Here is a 23,395-nt window from a genome sequence, read left to right on the forward strand (position 1 = left end):
CTGTATTTTCATCAGAACTATAAGAACTTTCATCAGAAGTAACCGATTTGACAGTTTCACCGATAGACTTCATCCAGGTGGCAAACATGTCTGGCTCCCTCATAATCTTGGCAATGAAAGCTTTAAACTCTCCCTTCTCATCCACAAACATATCCCAACTAAAACCTTCTGGTAGTTTCTCATCATCTTGATCGATTATGCGTGCTGCTGCTTTATCATCAGATGATATGTAATCACTCCAGCTGAAATCTACCAAACATGCTCTTTTGGGGTCTTCAATCTTCCTCTCATGAGCCGTCTGTGGTTCTTGAGATTGACCAACTTGTTGATAGATAGCTTTACGGTAGTAATCATCTTTCCCAAATGGATTCTGTGCTTCGCTAGCTTCTCTTCCCTTGCACTCCCGCTTGAAATGGCCTTTCTCCCTGCACCGAAAACAAGTAACTTTAGATTTATCAAAACCTAAAGTAGATACATGAGCATCAAGAAAGTCATTTCTCCCGGTGATGGTTTTGAACTTCTCAACACGTCGAAGAACACTTGAAGACACCATTTGATATCCATGAGTTCCATCTCTTTGGCGTCTATTTGATCGTAATCCTCTTTGGTGAGCATAGGATTTCCGATCCGACCAGCAACCAGACCTTCATAGGATAACAGAACAGAACCCAGAAGTGCCATATGGTCTTTTGCAGTGTCTTCAGAGAAGCTTTGACCTTCTGGAAGGTTGAGGGATATATTGCATTGAATCACATATCCATTTCCTGTTTTTGTACTCCGAGACTGAAAACTTGTGTTTATCTCTTTAGGATTTACACTCGGAAATGATGAAAACCCACTGCTACTAATGTTTGAACCCTAATCAGCTTTGTCAGATGAATCACCAGCACTGAATGCCGTCAGAATTTTTGGACTTTTCTCAGACTCAGTGGCTGAAATGCTACCCCTGTAGTACATTTTCACATCTTGTTGACCACTCGGACTATTCATCCTGGTGATCTTTTGCTGTTCCAGATTCTGAGCCTCTAATTTTTCGATAAATTGTCCAATTGTCAGTCCGTCATAAACACTCGTGTTTTTCAATATCCTCAAATACGTTCCCCACTCCTTCTGAGGTAACGCATCAGCCAACTTATCCACATACTCTTCACGACTTTTATCAACACCAATCATTGTCAATGATCGCACTAAGTGACAGTATCTTTCAATCAGCTTCTTAGTATCCTCTCCTGGTAAGCTGCTAAAAAGATCAAACTCTTTCTTAAGAAATGCCTTTTTGCTTTTAATCATACTCTCACTTCCCTCGAATTTGACTTTAAGAGCATCCCATATCGACTTAGCAGTTTTGTCGTGTTCTAACAGAATGAATATATCTTCTTTAATCGCTTGTTGCAACAAACTGATCATCATTTTCTCTGCTCTGTACATTGCACGTTCTTGATCTGTAAATTCGGATATCTGTTTGATAACATTCACCTCCGTTCTTGGTAACACACGTAGTATTCTTCAATACTCATCAATTTCGGGGGTTTCTGGGTGGTTCCCGTTTCGTTTTCTAGATTCATGGCTTGAGCAATCGCAGCTGGTGACGACGATGTTGCAAACGCATTGTAGAACTCGGTATCCATTATGACACGTTTTTTAAAGGCAAATGACGTATAAGCGGACCAAGACTGATCAAATAAGTGAACCAAGACTGATCAAATAAGCGAACCAAGATGTTCTCTGGAGCGGACCTCACTAACACTTGGAGCGAACCGACCGTAAAAGCGAACCAGATCAAATTCGAGTGACCAATAAGCGGACCGGGTGACTTTGGTTGCAATTCGAGCGGACCGGGTATGTATTTGGAGCAGACCTATGCAGTTCAAGCGGATCTGTTGTAAACCTTGGAGCGGACCAGTTCAATTAGGACCGAATAAGCGAACCGAATGAATGTCCGTTCGTGCGGACCAGAAGTTGTTCGTTCGAGCGGATCTATTTCTGATACATTTTTGACCCACTTTTAATTCGAATTATGACACCAAACTTTCCAGGATTTGTCTCTATACTGTTACGAACAATCCTTGAAATTTTGAGACGATTCTGACCATTGAAAGTTTCCGAACCAAGAAAAGAAGGTGTAGAAGTAAGAAGAAATGTCGAAAATCAGCTATATTCTGCAGATAACCTCCTCCTTGGCTCTGATACCAATTGTAGGATCGTACGCTGACCTAACTGAGTTGTTCAGAGGTTGACTCTCGCGTTTCAGATGTGGAATAATAAGAAACACAAGTAGAAATAGCTTGTTCTTTTCCTTAACTGCTTGTTTTATTGATATAATAAGAATTACAACTCAGTCTTCACACCGGCAAAGCTTCAGCATGGAATTCAACAACTGTGTTGCTGATCCGCTCATGAATCACCTATTTATAGTGGATTAGATCCGCTTATGTGTCACCAGACCATAAAAGTGGACCACACATGTCCACATAAGGGGACCACTATGACATATGAGAGAACCTAGAACCCCATGTCCCTATGAGCGGACCTAGTTCATAAAACACATACAGACTCGTCTTTTCTCGTATTTGATGCCCTAAGCTATACAATACAATGTAAGACATGATCCTAGACAACCTAGACGTAATCAACAGATGTAGTGCACAAACATTAATCTCAAAGATAGTAAACATGAACTTGTTTCGATGTAGCACCACGAGCTTTTGGTTTACAAAGAAAACATGAATTTCAAAATTTTTACTCCCCCTTTTTCTTTGTAAACAATACAAAAATCCAAGCAAGTCTTACTCTCTTCACCTCCTCACTTGATCCGGACAACATAAGTACCATAAGACTTTTCGATAATCCGAAACCGACCGACTTCAAGTTTCCAAACTACACATAATTCTGACTCTTAGTTAGTTATCCGGTACCCCAGGTAACCCGGAATAACTAGAAAAACTCGGAACATGCACACCTCGAAACTTCTGAACAACACAAACCTCTAAATTTAGCTAAAAATCCGGTACCCGAGGTAACCCGGAATTCTTAGCAAATTTGGAACCCGTAAAACCCAGAAGCTCTTGAAACCTCAGATCAAATCATTGAGCAGTACTTAGAATACAAAGGAATTCGAAACAAGCAAGGAAACCTTAAAGGTCGGACCTCAAAATTGTGTTAAAACAACTGAACAGTTTGGCAATCGGAATGTTAAACTCGGAATCACATTGAACAGTTTGTCTTGACTGTTTAAAAAAAATCGGAACCTCTGTTTAAAAATTCAGAAACACTATCTGACCTTCTTAAAACTCGGAAATACAGAAGAAAGGAACTGTAAAACTCGGACCACTTGCACACATGAAACTCGAAACATTGACACACATGAAAACTCGGAACATTATCAACATGAAAAACTCGGAATTTATCACACAGTTGACTCAAGTTTCAAAATCACACAGTTGATTCAAGTTTCAATCGGAGACAAGTTTTTGACCTATTCAAAAACTCGGACTTGGAAACTCAGGATAAACCTCGGAAATAGAGACTCGCAAACATTGATAAACCTCCGAAACATCTTCACAACTCGGAAACATCAGACTTCAATACTTGGAACTTGGAACCTATTCAAAACTCGGACGCACAAACTTGATCTGTTTAATAACTCGGAAAACCAGTTTTGAACTGATTAAAAAAAATCCGAACAAATACCAAAACTCGGAACTCAATACTCGGACCCACGACTAAAACTCTGAACATATACCAAACCTAGGACCCTCGTACAAAACTCGGAAACATTTACCGCAACTAAAGTCGGACCCGTGATTCAGTTTTGTTGATTCAAACAAAACCTCGGAACAGAACACTTTAAAAGAAAACTCGGAACTTTCTTTGCCTTACTAAAAACTCAGAACTAAAATGTTTTACCAAAAACTCGGAACATCTGAAAGATTCGGACTGTTGAAACTATGCAAAACTATGCAAGATTCAAAAACTCGGACTATTGAAACAATATCAGAAAGATTCAAAACTCGGACTGTTGAAACTATATCACAAGATAATAATCAGACTGTTGAAACTATGCAGAACTATGCAAGATTCAAAAACTCGGACTGTTGAAACAATATCAGAAAGATTTAAAACTCGGACTGTTGAAACTATATCAGAAAGATTCAAAACTCGGAGTTGAGATGTCTTGAAGACTTGCACTTTCAAAAAACATAACTCGGAACATCTGAAAACTTGGAACATCCATATTATAACTCTCGGAACATCTATAAAGCTCGGAACATCCAAACTTTCTTTAAAACTCGGAAACAAAGTGAAGACTCCGAATCCACTAAAAACTCTGACCAGAATTCGGAATTGACATAAACTCAAAACTCGGAACAAATCCATCATCATTAAAAAGTCGGAATAGGTTGATGAGAGTGTAAAACTCAGACAAGTTTCAATAACCAATCTTCGGACTATCTCCCCAGTGTGACTTCACACTGGTTCACCAAAACCCCGGAAACACAAACACAGAGTTTAAAACTTAGACAAACCTTTTTGGATCAAAACCCTAGATCTCCAAAACAAAAACCCAGCAGTTCTCTTCAACACAGCTCTCGTATTTCTTCATATCTGGACCAAAATCTTCACGTCTTCAAGATGTTTGGCGGAAACAAACATCAAATCAAGAGCAATGGTGATTTAGAAGGTGGTTAGACCATTCTGAATCGGTAACCATGCTCTGATACCACTGTGAAAGCATCGGATCGATGACGAACATCAAACATTGCACTTGATTTCAAGACATGAAGAACAAAATATGAACAAGATAGAAATATGTAGAAGATGAATCTCTTTATTGGTGAATCAGTCATCACAGATTACACGAACCAAAGGAGTATACATCATCTACAAGCTGGTTTAGATCACAAAGATCTAAACCTAGCTTTCTCTCACTAACACATAGTCTCCCTTTCTCTTTAGAATACACACAGTGATAGAGAATGGATGGGATCTTGTGAGAGGTGCACAAAGCTTCAAGAGTTGCCCTAATCTACACAATACACATATATATAGGCTAGGGACTAAACCCGGACAAAAACGAAACCCCTGACCTCTGACCAAAGTTATAGACCAAAACTTGGACAAATTGTCCAAGGATAAACCTTGGACTAAGTTCCAAGATATGTACAATAAAGACCCTAACAATTGGAAGGCATGCACTTTTCACCCAAAGTGCATTAACAAACTCCCCCTTGATCAGTGCATGGTCTTCACGTAGTCTAGAATTCTTCATTATCGTTGACTTTAACTTGGACTTCTGCTTTGGTTGACCAGAACTGATAAGCGACATTTACCCGGCAGGAACTGCACTTACACTTAACAAATAAGTACTCACCACGAAAAGGAAATACAAGTTCGCACACTAAGTTCTCACCATATAAAACCACAAGTTCTCACCATATAAACCACAAGTTCTCACACCAAGTTCTCACCATATAAAACCACAAGTTCTCACCATATAAACCACAAGTTCTGATGAGAGATAAATGCATAAGTTCTCATGAGACACTTTCACATAAATGCAAGATTAGTCCTTCAATGTTGAAACTTCAGCAGTATCCAACATTTATAAAACTTTGGTGCACTTACAGACTCCCCCTTGATATATGCGGGATCTGCAAATCTTCAACGAGTCTTCCAGAAGCCATTTTCCGCATTTATCATCCTGAAGTGTATTTACAGACTCCCCCTTGATATATGCGGGTTCTGCAAATCTTCAACGAGTCTTGGAGAAGCCGTTTCCGGCATTTATCCTGAAGTGCATTTACAGACTCCCCCTTGATATATGTGGGATCTGCAAATCTTCAGTGAGTCTTCGAGAAGCCGCTTCCCGCATTTATCATCCCGAAGTGCATTTACAGATCCCATGCTTGTTTAGGGCTAGTGTAACTGTTTCAGACTTGTTTAGACGATTTTTGACCGGAAATTGGCCTGAACATGTGCCTGAGTGCCTGAGGATGAGCCTATTCAGTTGAGGCGTTTATGCTGCGCTGTGCTTGGGGACCTAGGCACGGGCCTTGCGAGCTTTTGACAACATAGGATAGTAATTAGATATTGTCAGTTTACATCTCCTAATTGTGCAAGGAAGCTACATAATTACAGCCACGAAACCCATAGAAACACTAGCTAATTAGGGGATTGGAGGTGGATCCGTGATGGAACCCCATCACTCGGGTTCGAGATTTGCACACCGCCGCCACCCCAAAAAATCACGCGTGGAAAAACAAACGCGTTGATTTCTTCACGCGTTGAATTGTTCGAATTTAGACCGTATGGCATTTTATAACTATTAATAAACAAAACGGTAACATTCAATAAAAAAACCTTTAAACCATTTATATATACTTCAAAACTTTTAACCATTTCACCCACACCAAAACACAAACACAAATCACACATTCTACATATTTCTCAAATGGATTTTCCTACGGATTCGACATTTCCGATGGATTGCGATAGCGATACCCAGTCGTCTTCTGACAATGAGACGCTTAAATATTTTGTGTCGGTGTATAATGAACTTGAATCTAGTTCATCCCGCCCAAAGAAGAAGATGGTGGATCGTGATCGTATACATGCCAACAAAGTGATAATGAACGATTATTTTGTGGAGAATCCGGTCTACAATGCCGAAACGTTTAGATATCAGTTTCGTTTACCAAAAGAATTATTTCTAAAGATTGTTGGAGACATCGAAGCATCCGAAGAATGGTTTCAAGAAGGTTATGATGCGAAGGGCAAACCAAGTTTCACGGCCATACAAAAATGCACGTCCGCCATTCGCCAACTAGCCACATGTAACCCTCCCGATCAATTTGATGAATACCTAGCTATGGCGTCTAGAACTTCCCGCGAATGTCTGCAATTTTTTTGCAACGCGATCATAAAATTGTATGGTAAAGAGTTTTTACGTAAACCGACGAGACACGACATCTCACGTATTTACGCCGCACATGAGGCTAGATGGCATTTTCCAGGGATGCTCGGTAGCATCGATTGTACACATATCGAGTGGAAAAATTGTCCAAGAGACTTGCGAGGAATGTATGTTAGGGATGACATCAAAAGACCAACCATCATACTTGAAGCGGTGACGTCGAATGATTTATGGTTTTGGCATTCATATTTCGGTGTTCCAGGTTCAAACAACGACATCAATGTTTTGCACACGTTGCCGTTGTTCTAAACTGTAACAGATGGTACCGCACCCTTCTGTCCATTCTATGTTAACGACAGATATTACAGACCAGGCATTCTTCTTGTGGATGATATCTACCCGTCTTGGTCTGTTTTTGTGAAAGCTCTTTCATTTCCTGTCCTGTCGAGGCTAAAGAAATCGTATTCAAAAAGTTGCAAGAAAAGATGTTGAGAGGGCTTTTGGTATATTAAAGGGTAGATGGGCATACTAAGCCGACCGATTCGTGCGATGAACAAGAAATCAATACATAGCATAGTATATGCATGTATCATATTGCACAATATGCTAATCAAAGAAGATGGACATGCAATATATCCGGATTGGGTGCCGGATCCTCCTACACAAGTTCACTTTCAAGAAAATATCCAACAAGAATTGCGTGATGAAGAAACTCACTTTCGGTTGAGATACGATTTAATCAAACTAGTAGGTTCTTTAGGTTTGGAATTCATGAGTCGGACGAGGAGTAGAGTTTCTTTATTATTTTTTTTAAATTGTAGTCTAAAATATTTCTAGTATGTTTAATTGAACTAGTATGTTTTAATTTTAATGAAATTTATAATTTTAGTGTTTTATTGTTAATTTCTAATTTAAAAAAACATTAAAAAACATTGTGAGTGATTGAATTCCATCACTAGTGATGACCACCGCCACTGAAAAAAGGTTGAGAGTGATGGAATAATGGTTGATGACATGGCGGAACTTGATTGGATGTTGTGAGTGATGAGTGATGACCACCCCTACTCTCCTAATAAGCATATTAATAGTCACAAACAAGGAACAATTTTAGAAGTTGTTCCCATTGTTACCAACCGTTGCCTGCAAGTCCGCATTTTCGGTAGACCACCCAAGCCTTGTATAGTTGCATGCCATGTTTCGCCTAAACTCCCCACCTTAATTTCAAAATACCAAGCTCCCTCCATTACTAGTCCTCACCATTTTGTAACCTTTACAGCTACCTGGATATACGGGTGAGCGTAAAACAAAAAAACTGAACCGAAACCAAATTAACCAATATAACCGAATTCTGTTTTGCGTTTTCTGAAAACCAAATTTTATGGTTCGGCTTTGTATTTTCTGAAAATCGTAAAACACCGAATCAAACAAAATAACCAATTTGAAAAAGCCATTAGTTCATTTTGTATTTTCTGAAAAGGATTCGGTTTCCGGCTTTGCGTTTTCTAAAAAAACCGAAAAAAACAAAACGAAATACCCAAAAAGACCATTTATTTTTCAATGTTTGCTGTTGAATTCATAAGAAACCAACCAATGGTGTACCATAAAAAAACTTGACCCCAATTTTCAGCCCCAAAATTTCAAAACCCAAATGGCAGAATGTTACAAAATCTTGCAAATGGTACGGAAACTAGAGGAGGAGAGAAAAAGATGTTACAATTAAAGATAGCTTTAATCATAACATAATATTTTTAGGATTTTAACATTAACCGGGCTGTCACCAAAGTTCGTTTCACTTTTTGTTGGTTTAGCGATAAGCTTATATCTTGTTTTTACCAACATAGCTTTATATAAAATTTAGACTTGCTAAAACACTAACCACAATTAATTAACATCACTCCAAATCAAGTAATGTCATCATACATAATTAATACATGTTACACTCGTACGCTATGGACTCTAAATAGTCGGGTGTCATATTGTCCCTCTATTTAGGAAATTTCATCCCCGAAATTATTACACATAGGTCTCGGTTTCGCACTAGGTGGAAAGAGATGGGGGTATTTTTATTGCATCTTGTCCTCGCGTTCCCATCTCGGGTCCACGTTTAGAATTCCAATGAACCTTCACAAGCTTAATCCTACTCCTCCCAATATAGGACCTCGACTGGTTCTTCGATAAATGAGAGTTTATCGTCAATCTGAACCTCATCAGGCGACAAAGTTGTTAATGCAGTATAATATTGGAGGGCCGATATTTGAGATATCGGTCAAGGGCCGATATTGAAGATATCGATCAAAGGACCGACATTTGAGATATCGGTTATCGCAGTGGGAAACAGTGGGATGTGGGATATCGGTAATTTTAATATCTTGCTAAATTTTTATATATAGCAGTTTAATATTTACAATTCAGCATACTCTCCTACCATTAACAAATTAACGTTTTACAGCTTGCAAAAAACTAACAATTGTAGCAAATAAGAACCGACTAAGACATAAAACACTAACATTTAATAATAACAACTAACAATTAAAACTTAAAACACTAATAGTAGAACTAAGAAGAAATGTATTGATATCGGGAAAATCAGGTGATATTCAGTCAAATATTAGTTCAATATCGGAATATCACTGATATTATTGGTACTCATATTCTGACCGATATTTTGTACGGATATCTTGGTAGCGGATCGATAACCAATATATCTCTAATATGAGATATTAACTACATAGTTAGGCGGTATAATCAGTGTCTCGGTCTCGTCTGACAGACACTTCTTTAAATTGGATACATGAAACACATCATGTACTCCACTAAACTCCTATGGTAGCTCGATAAGCGACTAATCCAACTCCGGCTAAGATCTCAAAAGGAGCTATGCAGCGGGGGCTCAGCTTTCCAACTTTCCCAAATCTAACAACACGTTTCCAAGGTGACTGGCACCTTCAACAAAATACCAACCTGAAACTCTAATGGTTTCCTCTGGTTATCCGCGTAACTCTTCTGTCGATCTGCGGCGGCTTTTAACCTTCTCTTGATCTGGACAACCTTATCGGTGGTTTCCTGGATTATCCCGGGTCCGGTTAGTTGCATGTCGCCAACTTTAGCCCAACAGAGGGGCGATCGACACTTCCTTCCATACAAAGCTTCGAACGGAGCGGCAGACGAGTGTTTCAGCACACCTATTGTGGAAGAACAACAAGCAGCATATTTACATCTCTAGTTGAATTAATAAAACAAGTAATGAGCGAAGTTGAATTATATGGTCAAATCAATTGATTCATAACCCAGTTTGATACAACAAGTTTAAAAAGGTATTCTAGAAATAATTACAACAGACTTAACACAAAGGATTGAATGTAGCATGCAACTTCAAAGGATTGAATAGCCATCTTTGATGTAAAGGCCGTATTAATCACAACTTAAACTTCAAGTGATTTTTTTGAATATTTTAAACAAGTAAAATGCCCAAATTTACAGATGGGTTGTGTAATACTGAACAGGCTAAGATATATATTAAAAGAAATACCTCTCGGCATAAATCACAAAAAAGGTCAAGAAATAGACATGTAAGAGAACTTGGCTTACAATTTTCTTTTTATCTTGTTAGCATAGTAGCATTTATACTTTGGTTTTGTGTGTCCACTTGAATGTTCATGGAAGAAAATTGCGATGCAAACAAATAGGTTAGAACAAATAATTGTAACGTGACTAGTTTTAAATGAATTATTCTAGTGAAAAGTAAGCAACAAATAAATGTGCTTACGGGTCCGTATCTAAAAGTTAGATCAAAAATCATTAAAATTTTAATAAAACGACCCTTAAAATTAGTTCAATAAATATCAAAGGATTACCTATTCTTGTCAATATTGTAGCATATATATACAAAAATATATGATTTAAAAAAAAATCAGTAAACATTAAGATCAACTACGTCAACATGTTCTAACACCCAATCATTTGTAGCACAACAACTCCGACATCTCAATGTAACCTTCAAACACTACCTAACACATATAAATGTACCAAAGTGAATTGTTTCTATATGCATTTACCACTAACAACACCTATTGAGGTATAATTTGCGTGCAATATCGAACATCACTCCCTCTATACATCTAATACCAATAACATTGTAGTTTAATATTCTGAGCACAATTTGTGTATCTAAAATAACTTACTATTTTCCCACATGAAATTCCGATTCTAAAAATAACTCATTGTGGAAACTTCCATTGTAGACTAGATTCTGTTCTTTTTTTTTTCTTATGTTGCACATTTCTTTTACTGCTAACCGCCTTCTTCTTGAAATACAATTGTCTTTATATATAAATGGTTATCTAGTAATACTCTCAAACGGTAAGAAAAAAATATTACAATTGTCGTTATCTTGACATTGCTTTTTTCTTAAAGTTAGAGGCTCAATTCGCACCTACACTTCAAAGGAGATTTTCTTGCAATTGAATTATCATCAATAAAGGTATTCTCCTCTAAACTCGGTAAACATATGAGATTGGATTATAGACATCTTCAGGATAAAAGGACAATGTGGCTTATAGGGAAGTCGGAATTGCTTGTTCTACTAAGATCTACAAGGTTTATTTTATCTAATTGATTTTTACATACCTAACATGGTAGGTTTTACATATCACTTGGTAAATAGCTATTTTCATGTTGGATATTTTATGGCGATGGCATGCTAGCTTACCGGTTTGGGTTTTTTTTTTTTTTTTTTTTTTGTCTTTCTCTTTTTATGATTATGTGGATTCCTTTTGCACGTAATACTGAATTCAGTATATATTTTAGTCACCTGCATAAAGAGAGTTAGTGGAAAAATAAACAATTGGGAGTAAAGGAGGGACTAGAATGAAAGAATTGGGTTAGAATTGTAACTCTTTGTAGGTTAAACTGACTATAAAACCCTAACCCGTTATTCGTTTTTCAGAGTTATAAGATTCCACAGATCGAACTGCAGCCGCAGATAAGATGGCCACTGCTTTATCTTCTGGTATTGACGAAATCAGGCCCCCTGTTATCATAAAATCATCAGTGAGTAGTATTTATTAGAAACAGTAAACTCGATTATATCTTAGTTTATTATTATATTATGTAACTGTAAACTTATTACTATTATGTGTGTGTATTATGTAAATAAACGAAGAGGCATGTGTCATATGTGTAACACCCCCCCAAAATTCCACCTGCGGAAACCCCGCGAGGCGTGTTACGCATCAGAGTTCGAGCCACCAATCACATTGAACCAATAATGAATACTTAAATAAAACATGTTATTAATTACCAATAAAAATGTCAAACATGATAATAATTCCCAAAAGTTGTGTAGCGGAAGCATATAATAAATTATTTAGCAGTTGTTTCGTAATAACACTTAAACCAATGTATCAACATAAGATAATACGAAAGCCTCGATCCATGACCACTCCAGCACTCCCAGATAGCAAGTCCATGTTCCAGAGTTAACGACCTACAAGCATGCAATAAGTGTGTCAGACTACGCTGGTGAGTTCAAGGTTTTGTTAATGTGTTGAGTTACCAGATGTATGTTAATACGATTCAATGTTGCGTTACGATGTTGCTCATGTTAGATACCCTAGGGAGTGTGCCCATGTGTATCCGGGGAGTGGTTACCCCTTAACGACTGTTTGCTATGTTGCCATCGTTAGATACCCTAGGGAGTGTGCCCATATGTATCCGAGGAGTGTGCCTCTAACAACCATAGCCATACCCAGATAATTAGTTCACGCCCGTCCTTACGGCCCGGTGTGAGGTTTCCCACCTAATAGCGCTATCAACTAATTACCCCCATTGCCCTCCAGGCAATAACCAAAACCGATTAAGATGTTTACCCAATATTTCCCTTCCAAATGTTTACCAGTTGTCCCAAACCACCGGGACGCATGCTTGAGAAAATGCAATGAACTCACCTTGGTTTGCTCGGCAGATTATACCAAAAGTTACTTGAATTAAAAGTAGTCAATCACGTCCTAACAGGATTATTATATAATTCAGGTTTGGTTCAGGAAAAGCACGTATGTTTCACACAAAGTTAACACATTACAAACATGTATAGGTCATGGCAACACTTTAACAATCAAACAATGTGCGATTGGATAAGCCCACTGGTAATCGGCCCAACATGTTGTGCGATCAACACAACCTTGTGCGATCTACAGCATGTTGTGCGATCCCTATACTTCGGCCCAAATAACAATAACAAGTTCAATTAACATATCGGCCCAATAACGAATGAACGAATAATAATCTTGTGCGGTTGGGTGGGTTGTGCGATGTGACTTGTGCGATCCGGCCGGGTTGTGCGATTTGAGTTAGCCCAGCCCAACATACCATCCGGCCCAAACGGTTAAATAAAGCATATAACTCGTGCGGTCCAGCTTCATTACCCAGCCCAAGACTACCGCCCATTTACAAAGTCTTTAGTCCTTGTGCGACTGGATAACCCTTGTGCGACTGGAGACCCCTTGTACGATCAGGGTCTCTTGTGCGACCGGGACTTGTGTGATTGGACCAGCTTGTGCGAATGGACCTCTTGTACGGTCAAGAGGTCTTGTGCGACCAACTGGCTAATGCGATTTGGCTCTTTGTGCGATTAGTTCAATTATTCCAAAAGTTAAGCAATTCGGTTACAATTAGTTTATCAGTTTCCATACTTACAATCAATTAACAAAATCAAAGATTCTATCCCAATCCTTAATCGATCAACAAGCATAATCTATCACGTATTCATAAGAACCCTATCCTTAACATGTGAACAATGACATAGCGATTTTTATGAACATAAGCCACAAGATTCAACCTCAACACAAGATTTGCAAGCTTTCACATTGACTATGGTTACTAATCATAACAGCCGATTAACAACCTACACTCAACTTGATTTTATCATGCAATCCGATTTATGTGAACATTAAATCGACATACACATATGGCCGAATAATAAGAACACTACCAATAACATCATAATCAACAATCAGGCATCATCTAGAACATGTGTGATCACATAACATAACTCACAAATAGTAAAACACTAACCAAATGATAGTGGGCAATCCAATAGGAGAAACGATCTTGAAGAGAAGGAGAATGCTTGCCGTCGGGTTCCAAGCAAAAACGAGAGAGAGAGAGAGGAAGTCTAGGGTTTGTGTAACTTGTGTGGTTTGTAAAAATGAGAGGCAACCCTTCAACACGGTTGCTTGTTTGTGTAAAATAGAAGTGGGCCGAACCCATACATGGGCCGCCCTTATGGTTCGATCACAAAAGAATGCGGCCCCCCTCTATTGGGCTTGTGCGATTGGGTTCGGGTTTGTGTTGTGCGTTCGGATTGTGTGTGTTTATCATACATTCAAATAACATAGCATACACACATAATGCACATAATAACATATCACAATGTCATAACATTCAATAAGTCAATCAAGTTCACATGTTCACATACGTTACATACAACACAAAAACGGGTTTGAAGTACGAGTTGTCACATTATCCCCAACTAAAAAGAAATTTCGTCCCGAAATTTGGTACGCACTCACTGAGGAAGCTAGGTAAGCTATATCGTTCACTCACTGGTTTTCCTGGGGTGTCACATCATCCCCCACTTGAATGGGAATTTCGTCCCGAAATTCACTAGTTGCACTGACGTTAGGTTCACTAGGTTTTGTCTGGTCTTTGGGGAACAAATGTGGATACTTCTGTTTCATCTGGTCCTCGCGTTCCCACTTGAACTCTGGACCACGTCTCGAGTTCCAACGAACTCTCACAATCGGTATGCGGCTGTGTTTACGAACTTTAACTTCCCGATCCATAATTTCAATTGGTTCTTCGACAAACTGCAATTTGTCGTCTATCTTCAGCTCTTGAAATGGTACTACTAGTGTTTCATCAACCAAACACTTCTTTAGCTGCGATACGTGAAATACATCATGGACATTACCCAACTCAGCAGGTAATTCCAACCTGTAGGCCACCTTTCCAATTCGTTCCAGAATTTTGAATGGTCCTACATAGCGAGAGTTTAGTTTGCCGCGTTTCCCAAAACGCACCACACCCTTCTAGGGTGAAACCTTTAACATAACGCGGTCATTAACTTCAAATTCCAGCGGTTTACTACGCTTGTCAGCGTAGCTTTTCTGACGATCGCGAGCTGCGGCCATACGGTTTCGGATCTGCACAATGCTTTCTGATGCCTCGAGAACAAACTCAGGTCCTGTGATCTGACTATCCCCCACCTCATGCCAACAGAGAGGTGAACGACATTTCCGCCCGTATAGTGCTTCGAACGGAGCTGCCTTAATACTTGAATGGTAGCTGTTGTTGTAGGAGAATTCTATCAACGGTAGGTGCTTCTCCCATCCTTTTCCAAAGTCGAGTACGCATGCCCGAAGCATATCTTCGAGTGTTTGGATGGTGCGCTCGCTTTGACCATCCGTCTGCGGGTGATAAGCGGTACTCATGTCGAGTTGGGAACCAAACGATTTATGCATTGACTGCCATAACTCTGAAGTGAAACGCGGATCTCGGTCTGAAATGATAGAAGTTGGCACCCCATGCCTAGAAACCACTTCCTTAAGATACACTGCTGCCAACTGAGAGAATTTGTCTGTTTCCTTGATTGCTAGGAAATGTGCCGACTTCGTGAGGCGATCAACAATCACCCAAATGGTATCGTTCCCAGCCTGGGTTCGAGGTAGCCCTGTCACCAAATCCATGGCGATCTGTTCCCACTTCCATGTGGGTATCTCTGGTTGCTGCAGTAGACCTGAGGGCTTTTGATGTTCCGCCTTGACTTTAGCACAAGTCAAACATTTGCTGACGTAGGTAGCTATATGAGCCTTCATGCTGGGCCACCAGTAGGTAGTTTTCAAGTCGTGGTACATCTTATCTGATCCAGGATGTACAGAGTAGCGTGATTTATGTGCCTCTTCCATTACAAGTTCTCGTAAGTTGCCAAAGAATGGGACCCAAATGCATCCAGTTACGTAGTAAGCACCGTCTCCCTTTTGTTCTAGTCGTTGTCTCGAGCCACGTAAAGCTTCAGCTCGAACGTTCTCTGGTTTCAACGCTTCTAACTGAGCGTCTCGTATCTGGGAAGGAAGGTTGGACTGGATCGTGAGTTGCAATGCTCGCACACGCCTAGGTGCATTATCCTTTCTGCTGAGGGCGTCAGCTACAACGTTCGCCTTGCCCGGATGATACTTGATGGCACATTCATAATCGTTCAATAATTCCACCCATCGTCGTTGTCGCATATTCAACTCTTTCTGGTCGAAGATATGCTGGAGACTCATATGGTCGGTGTAGATGGTGCATTTGGTACCGTACAGATAGTGCCTCCAAATCTTCAACGCAAATACCACCGCTCCTAACTCCAAGTCGTGTGTCGTGTAGTTCTTCTCGTGCACCTTCAGCTGACGAGAAGCATAAGCTATCACCTTCTCGCGTTGCATCAACACGCAACCGAGACCCTGAATGGACGCGTCACAATATACCACAAAATCTTCGGTGCCCTCTGGTAAAGACAAGATGGGTGCACTGCAAAGTTTCTGCTTCAGGACTTGGAAGGCCTCTTCCTGCTTCGTTCCCCAAGAGTACGTTGTGTTCTTCTGTGTCAGCGAGGTGAGGGGTTGCGCGATTTTCGAGAAATCCTTAATGAACCTTCGATAATACCCTGCGAGACCAAGAAATTGGCGCACCTCAGAGGGAGTCTTTGGTGCCGCCCAATTTTTAACTGCATCCACCTTCGCAGGATCCACATGTATCCCGTTCTCGTTAACAACGTGCCCAAGGAAATGCACTTCTCGAATCCAAAAGTCGCACTTTGAAAATTTCTCATACAGCTGTTCTCTTCTCAAAAGTTCCAAGATGAGACGTAGGTGACGCTCGTGATCTTCTTTGTTCTTGGAATAGACTAAGATGTCGTCAATAAACACTATAACAAACTCGTCAAGATATGGCTTACATACGCGGTTCATGAGATCCATGAAAACCGCTGGTGCATTAGTCAATCCAAACGGCATGACCAAAAACTCATAGTGTCCGTAGCGCGTTCGAAAAGCCGTCTTGGGAACATCCTCTTCCCTAACCCTTACCTGGTGATAGCCCGACCTTAAGTCGATCTTTGAATAGAAACTTGACCCTTGCAACTGGTCAAACAAGTCGTCGATGCGTGGTAACGGATAGCGGTTCTTAATGGTCACCTTGTTGAGCTCTCGATAATCAATACACATGCGGAATGACCCATCTTTCTTCTTTACAAACAGCACTGGGGCTCCCCAGGGCGAAGAACTGGGTCGAATAAAGCCCCTGTCCAACAACTCTTGCAGTTGATTAGACAGTTCCTGCAACTCTCCAGGTGCTAACCGGTATGGGGCTCGAGCAATCGGAGCCGCTCCCGGCGCAAGATCAATCTGGAATTCTACTTGACGATGAGGAGGTAACCCTGGTAGCTCCTCTGGGAACACATCAGCGAATTCTCGCACCACTGGTAGATCCTCGATCTTACTCTCTTCAGGTTGAGCGTTGGTAACTAACGCTAACAGTGCAGGATACCCCTTTTGTAGATACTGCTGTGCACGCATGGCCGTGATAATCCCAACCATCGTCCCACTACGATGCCCTTGAACTAACAGTGACTCCCCATCAGGGAGAGGAATACACACAACTTTCTCCTTACACAAAATTTCCGCTTGGTGCTTGGACAACCAATCCATCCCTACCACTATGTTAAAACTACCGAGTGTGACGGGAAGGAGGTCAATGTCAAACACCTGACCCACGAGATCTAGTTTGCATCCAAAAAGGACATTCGAGGCTTCTATCGTTTTACCATCTGCTAGTTCTACTACTTGTTTAACTTCTAAAGGTGTTGGGGTTATCCCTAATCGTTGACTAAACTCTAGGGACACATAACTCCAATCGGCACCCGAATCAAATAATACAGAAGCAATACGATTGTTAACAGGAAACGTACCAGTTACAACGTTGCCGTCATTCCTGGCATCCCCTGCTCCAAGCTGGAACACTCTGCCTCGAGCACCATTTCCCCCATTATTGCCGTTGTTGTTGTTGTTCCCAACATTGTTATTATTCGGGCGGTTGTTGTCGTTGGCGTTCTGGTTTAACTGAGGGCAATCCCGCTTAAAGTGACCCTCGTCACCACACTGATAGCACCCCTTCCTGAAACCCTGGTTCTGCTGGGGTGGTTGTCCTTGTTGTCTCTGATTCTGCTGGTTTTGTTGCTGCTGGTGTTTGGGCTGTGGGGCCCTACAATCCCTGGCCTCATGGCCCGCCTTACCACACCTGTTACACATCCGACTGCACGCCCCGAAATGATGATAGTCACACTTGTTACATCGTGGCTTCTTCCCTGCATACGAACCCTGGCTGTGGCCACTTCCCTGGCCTTGATTGACGGAAGACGACTGGCTGATGCTGCGGTTGTTGTTGTTGTCTGGCCTTTTCTGAGTATGACCAGCACTGGATGCTCTGTCGTAGTCGCTCCACTTCCGTTTGTTATCATTAGCAGATGTAGTAGCAGTGGGTGCCGCAGTAGCAGTGGTCGAAATACGCGGGGGTAACGAATTGCTTTCTACCTCTTGGTCCACAATCTTATGAGTCAGACGAACGATCTGTGTCAAATCGTTGAGATGGGCTGCAGTGACCAAGCTCTTCACACGCGGAGGCAACCCTTTGATGAATAACTCAATCCTCCGAGACATAGGCCGGGACAAGTTCGGGCACATGTCAGCCAGTTCATACGATCGCTTCACATACGCTTCGACTTCAGATCCAACCATCTTCAAGTCGTAGTACTCGTTTTCCAGCTTCTGGACTTCATCCCGAGGACAGTACTCCTCCCTGATCAGTTCTTTAAAGTCTTCCCAGGTTGTGGCATTCGCTGCCTCGATGCCCAACAACTGTACCTGGGCGTTCCACCACGTTAGGGCACCATCCGCCAAGGTACCCGCAGCATATTTCACCCTGTCCCCAGCGGGACAGTTACAGATAGCAAACACAGACTCTGCTTTCTCGAACCATCTCAGAAGTCCCACAGCCCCTTCAGTCCCGGTGAAGGTCTGTGGCTTACAGTCCATAAACATTTTGAATGTGCACGCAGGCTGGTTAGGTTGTGGTTGCGCTTGCTGACCTAAATAACGGGAGGAAACACATTATAGGAATGAAAAGACGTGTACGTGGTATAAGAGTAAAGAGTACTTGGTACATTCCGTACCAGCTTGATCGGCTGCTAAAGCCTCAGCTACACGGGTATTGATTAGGTCAGTCAACTCAGCCTGAGTCATGTTGATGTTGCCACGTCCGTGTCCTCGTCCACTCATGATTCTATATATGGAGATGAACCGATTCAGGAAATCGAAACGAGATGGAAATCAAGTATCATGTTCGTATCTACGTACTACCAAGTTTACACATAATAAGGCAGAACCCTTCTCACGCTCGATAAGCCTCACTGGGACTTGCATGCACCCCACGTTATTATTAAGTGTGCACCCATAATAATAAGGCAATTTGCATGCTTATCTCAAAGTTTCCCCCGTTCAAACAACACAACAGATGGTATCACAGGTCTATGGTTCACATGAGTCGAAGGGTAGTGTCACACTATCAAGTCACTATGGTGTTTAATGTTTCAGTTCATATACGTTGTGAGTGTGTGACTGCTAAGCAAGTAATGTATAAAGTGAGAGAGAGACGAACCTTGCAATCTGGAGCTGAGTGTCATGATCGATTTTCGAAGTTGTTCGGTTATAGTCTGGTTTTACAAAACGTTTTAAAACCTAGTTCACTATAACCAGTGGCTCTGATACCAACTGTAACACCCCCCCAAAATTCCACCTGCGGAAACCCCGCGAGGCGTGTCACGCATCAGAGTTCGAGCCACCAATCACATTGAACCAATAATGAATACTTAAATAAAACATGTTATTAATTACCAATAGAAATGTTAAACATGATAATAATTCCCAAAAGTTGTGTAGCGGAAGCATATAATAAATTATTTAGTAGTTGTTTCGTAATAACACTTAAACCAATGTATCAACATAAGATAATACGAAAGCCTCGATCCATGACCACTCCAGCACTCCCAGATAGCAAGTCCATGTTCCAGAGTTAACGACCTACAAGCATGCAATAAGTGTGTCAGACTACGCTGGTGAGTTCAAGGTTTTGTTAACGTGTTGAGTTACCAGATGTATGTTAATACGATTCAATGTTGCGTTACGATGTTGCTCATGTTAGATACCCTAGGGAGTGTGCCCATGTGTATCCGGGGAGTGGTTACCCCTTAACGACTGTTTGCTATGTTGCCATCGTTAGATACCCTAGGGAGTGTGCCCATATGTATCCGAGGAGTGTGCCTCTAACAACCATAGCCATACCCAGATAATTAGTTCACGCCCGTCCTTACGGCCCGATGTGAGGTTTCCCACCTAATAGCGCTATCAACTAATTACCCCCATTGCCCTCCAGGCAATAACCAAAACCGATTAAGATGTTTACCCAATGTTTCCCTTCCAAATGTTTACCAGTTGTCCCAAACCACCGGGACGCATGCTTGAGAAAATGCAATGAACTCACCTTGGTTTGCTCGGCAGATTATACCAAAAGTTACTTGAATTAAAAGTAGTCAATCACGTCCTAACAGGATTATTATATAAGTCAGGTTTGGTTCAGGTAAAGCACGTATGTTTCACACAAAGTTAACACATTACAAACACGTATAGGTCATGGCAACACTTTAACAATCAAACAATGTGCGATTGGATAAGCCCACTGGTAATCGGCCCAACATGTTGTGCGATCAGCACAACCTTGTGCGATCCACAGCATGTTGTGCGATCCCTATACTTCGGCCCAAATAACAATAACAAGTTCAATTAACATATCGGCCCAATAACGAATGAACGAATAACAATCTTGTGCGGCTGGGTGGGTTGTGCGATGTGACTTGTGCGATCCGGCCGGGTTGTGCGATTTGAGTTAGCCCAGCCCAACATACCATCCGGCCCAAACGGTTAAATAAAGCATATAACTCGTGCAGTCCAGTGATCGGAGTGTCGCGCTCCGGTCAAAGATAATATTTATATACCCTAATTACCCTTAACAAATAGCTAGTGGTAGCAAGGGGTCGAACCACGAAGAGTATGTGGTTTGCGAATGGACTTTGAATGAAATGTTGAAAATGTCACTTTTATGAAGCTTGCTAAGATATGTTTTTTTGTGTTTTTTGTTTGATTGGAAGATATAAATTATAACTACTAAAAACAAGCAATTGCAATAATGTAAATAAGGATTTGACAAGATATAGAAACAAGGTTCACACCCGGTTCGGTTATTGCAATCCTAGGGTTCTTACAAGTTTTAGATTTAATTCACTTGAATATGTTATTAACGGATTTCTATCATCAAAGCTTAGGTGCCAATTGTTATCAACGCATACACGGACTACAATGCACTTCGTTACTTCAGACAAGTAAAACCTTTTGAATGACAAGGCATAATTGCACAAACTTATTTCGCAAAGTCAAATTTCATAACTCACTCGACAATTCACAAATATAGTTCAAATGCAAGACAATTGTCAATCAATTCAAATACAACTCAAGTTGTCACAAAACCAAACTAAATCATTGTTCAAACCCTAGACTTACAATTAACCTACACCGGGGTGAAACCTCCGAGGAATTAGCCGCTCATGGTGTAAATGGCACGATCAACGGATGCACGAGACTTGAATTGGGTCATCTTGGAGCTTGAAGATGGATGGTTGAATGATTAGGGTTTGGAATCGTTGGTGGTGATGAATGGATTGAAGGTGGAAGAATGGTTGTGATGGTGATGAACTAGGGTTTTGATTTGGATGAGAATTCGGGTTGTTGAGAGGATGGACTATGGAATAGCGATGAAGTGGTGATAAAAGATAGGTGAATAATGGCTACAAGAATGTTTTTCAAACTCCCAATAATGTGTAACTCCCGAATTGAATCTCCAAGAACCAATCATAATCAAACATAACCCCCAAACCAAAATCTGCGCGTTTCCACAATTGACGAGCCGTCGCCGACGGCCTGAAGCCCCGTCGGCGACGGTGCTTGCTTGTTCACTTTTGGCCGACGGCCTAACTTCCTGTCTACGGAGAACTTTTGGCTACGGGAATATGCATAGACCGTCGGCGACGGCCCCTATGGGCGTCGGCGACGGTGTTTGAATGTTTGGTTTTCTGTTTTTCTCATTCCTTGCTTCCGGTTGACCCATGTCGCTTCCCGGTGGTTCCGTTTTCGCTCCGGTAACCCGTAAAGCTCCCGAAAAGCTCCTTAAACTCCCTTAAACCTGCAAAACACAAATCTAATCAAGAGTAGGCAATTCGAAACTAAAACTTGTGTAAAAACATCAAATTAAACAATTACAAGCACCGGTTTTCACCCACGTATCACATCCCCACACTTGTCTTTTGCTTGTCCTCAAGCAAATCTGTTTTTCACTTTCACGTGGGTCGAACAATGAACCTACATCCCATTCCCGAGACAAAGGTTAAGGTCTAATGTCATGCTAAAGTTCAAACTCTTTACAATATTCAATGTATTTAATGGTAACGTGCTTTAGATACACAAATGGTTACCCAAAATTAACCCGCCCGTAAAACTAACAACTCATGCATATCCCTCACAATGTGCTCTCCACTCGGCTTAAAGTTTGCTAACATGTATAATGTATTAGCTTTTCAACAATTTAATCGCTCAAAACCGATTAGAACACGTACCCGCATAGGCTTGCAACTCAATCATCCTCCACTATTGAACACAAATACTAAGCACAAGTCAAAAGGTCTTTGAGGGGTTGTAACGGGGCTAGGCGAAGGGTAGGAATAGGATATTTTTAAAGTGACTAAGGTGATGAAAAATTCGATTTTTATTACAAACCACTAAACTAAACAAGACTACAAATAAACATCAACTATGAGGCAACAAATTCCGCCTTTTATTCAACCAACTACTATCACATCTTTTTGTGTTTTTCTCAATGCTTTTTCATTCTTTTTCGCAACAGTTTCTGAAAAATATTTTTTTTTTTTTTAATACAAATGAATCACAACTATACAAACTTAAGATCCTATAATCGAATTTTCATCACACGGGTTTAAAAATAAAAGGCTTATGGTTATGGGCTAAGTGGGTTGTCAAATGAAAGGTTTAGGCTCAAATTGGGCGACTAGGGGACTTGTTTGGGTAAGGATAGATAAATGGTTTAAAAGGAAAAGGTTTACCTAATGCCTTAATCATTCTCGTGCTTGTATTCGGTCTATAGTCTCGAATGTATCAAAAGTTGCAAGTTCTACAATACGCGACTAATGGCCCACTCAAACAAAGAAACATGTGAATGTGAATCTATGATGTATAAAGGGCTCAAACCTCACGTATAAGGGTATGA

This window comes from Helianthus annuus, chromosome 11 (assembly GCF_002127325.2).
Source record: "Helianthus annuus cultivar XRQ/B chromosome 11, HanXRQr2.0-SUNRISE, whole genome shotgun sequence".
Lineage (NCBI taxonomy): Eukaryota > Viridiplantae > Streptophyta > Magnoliopsida > Asterales > Asteraceae > Helianthus > Helianthus annuus.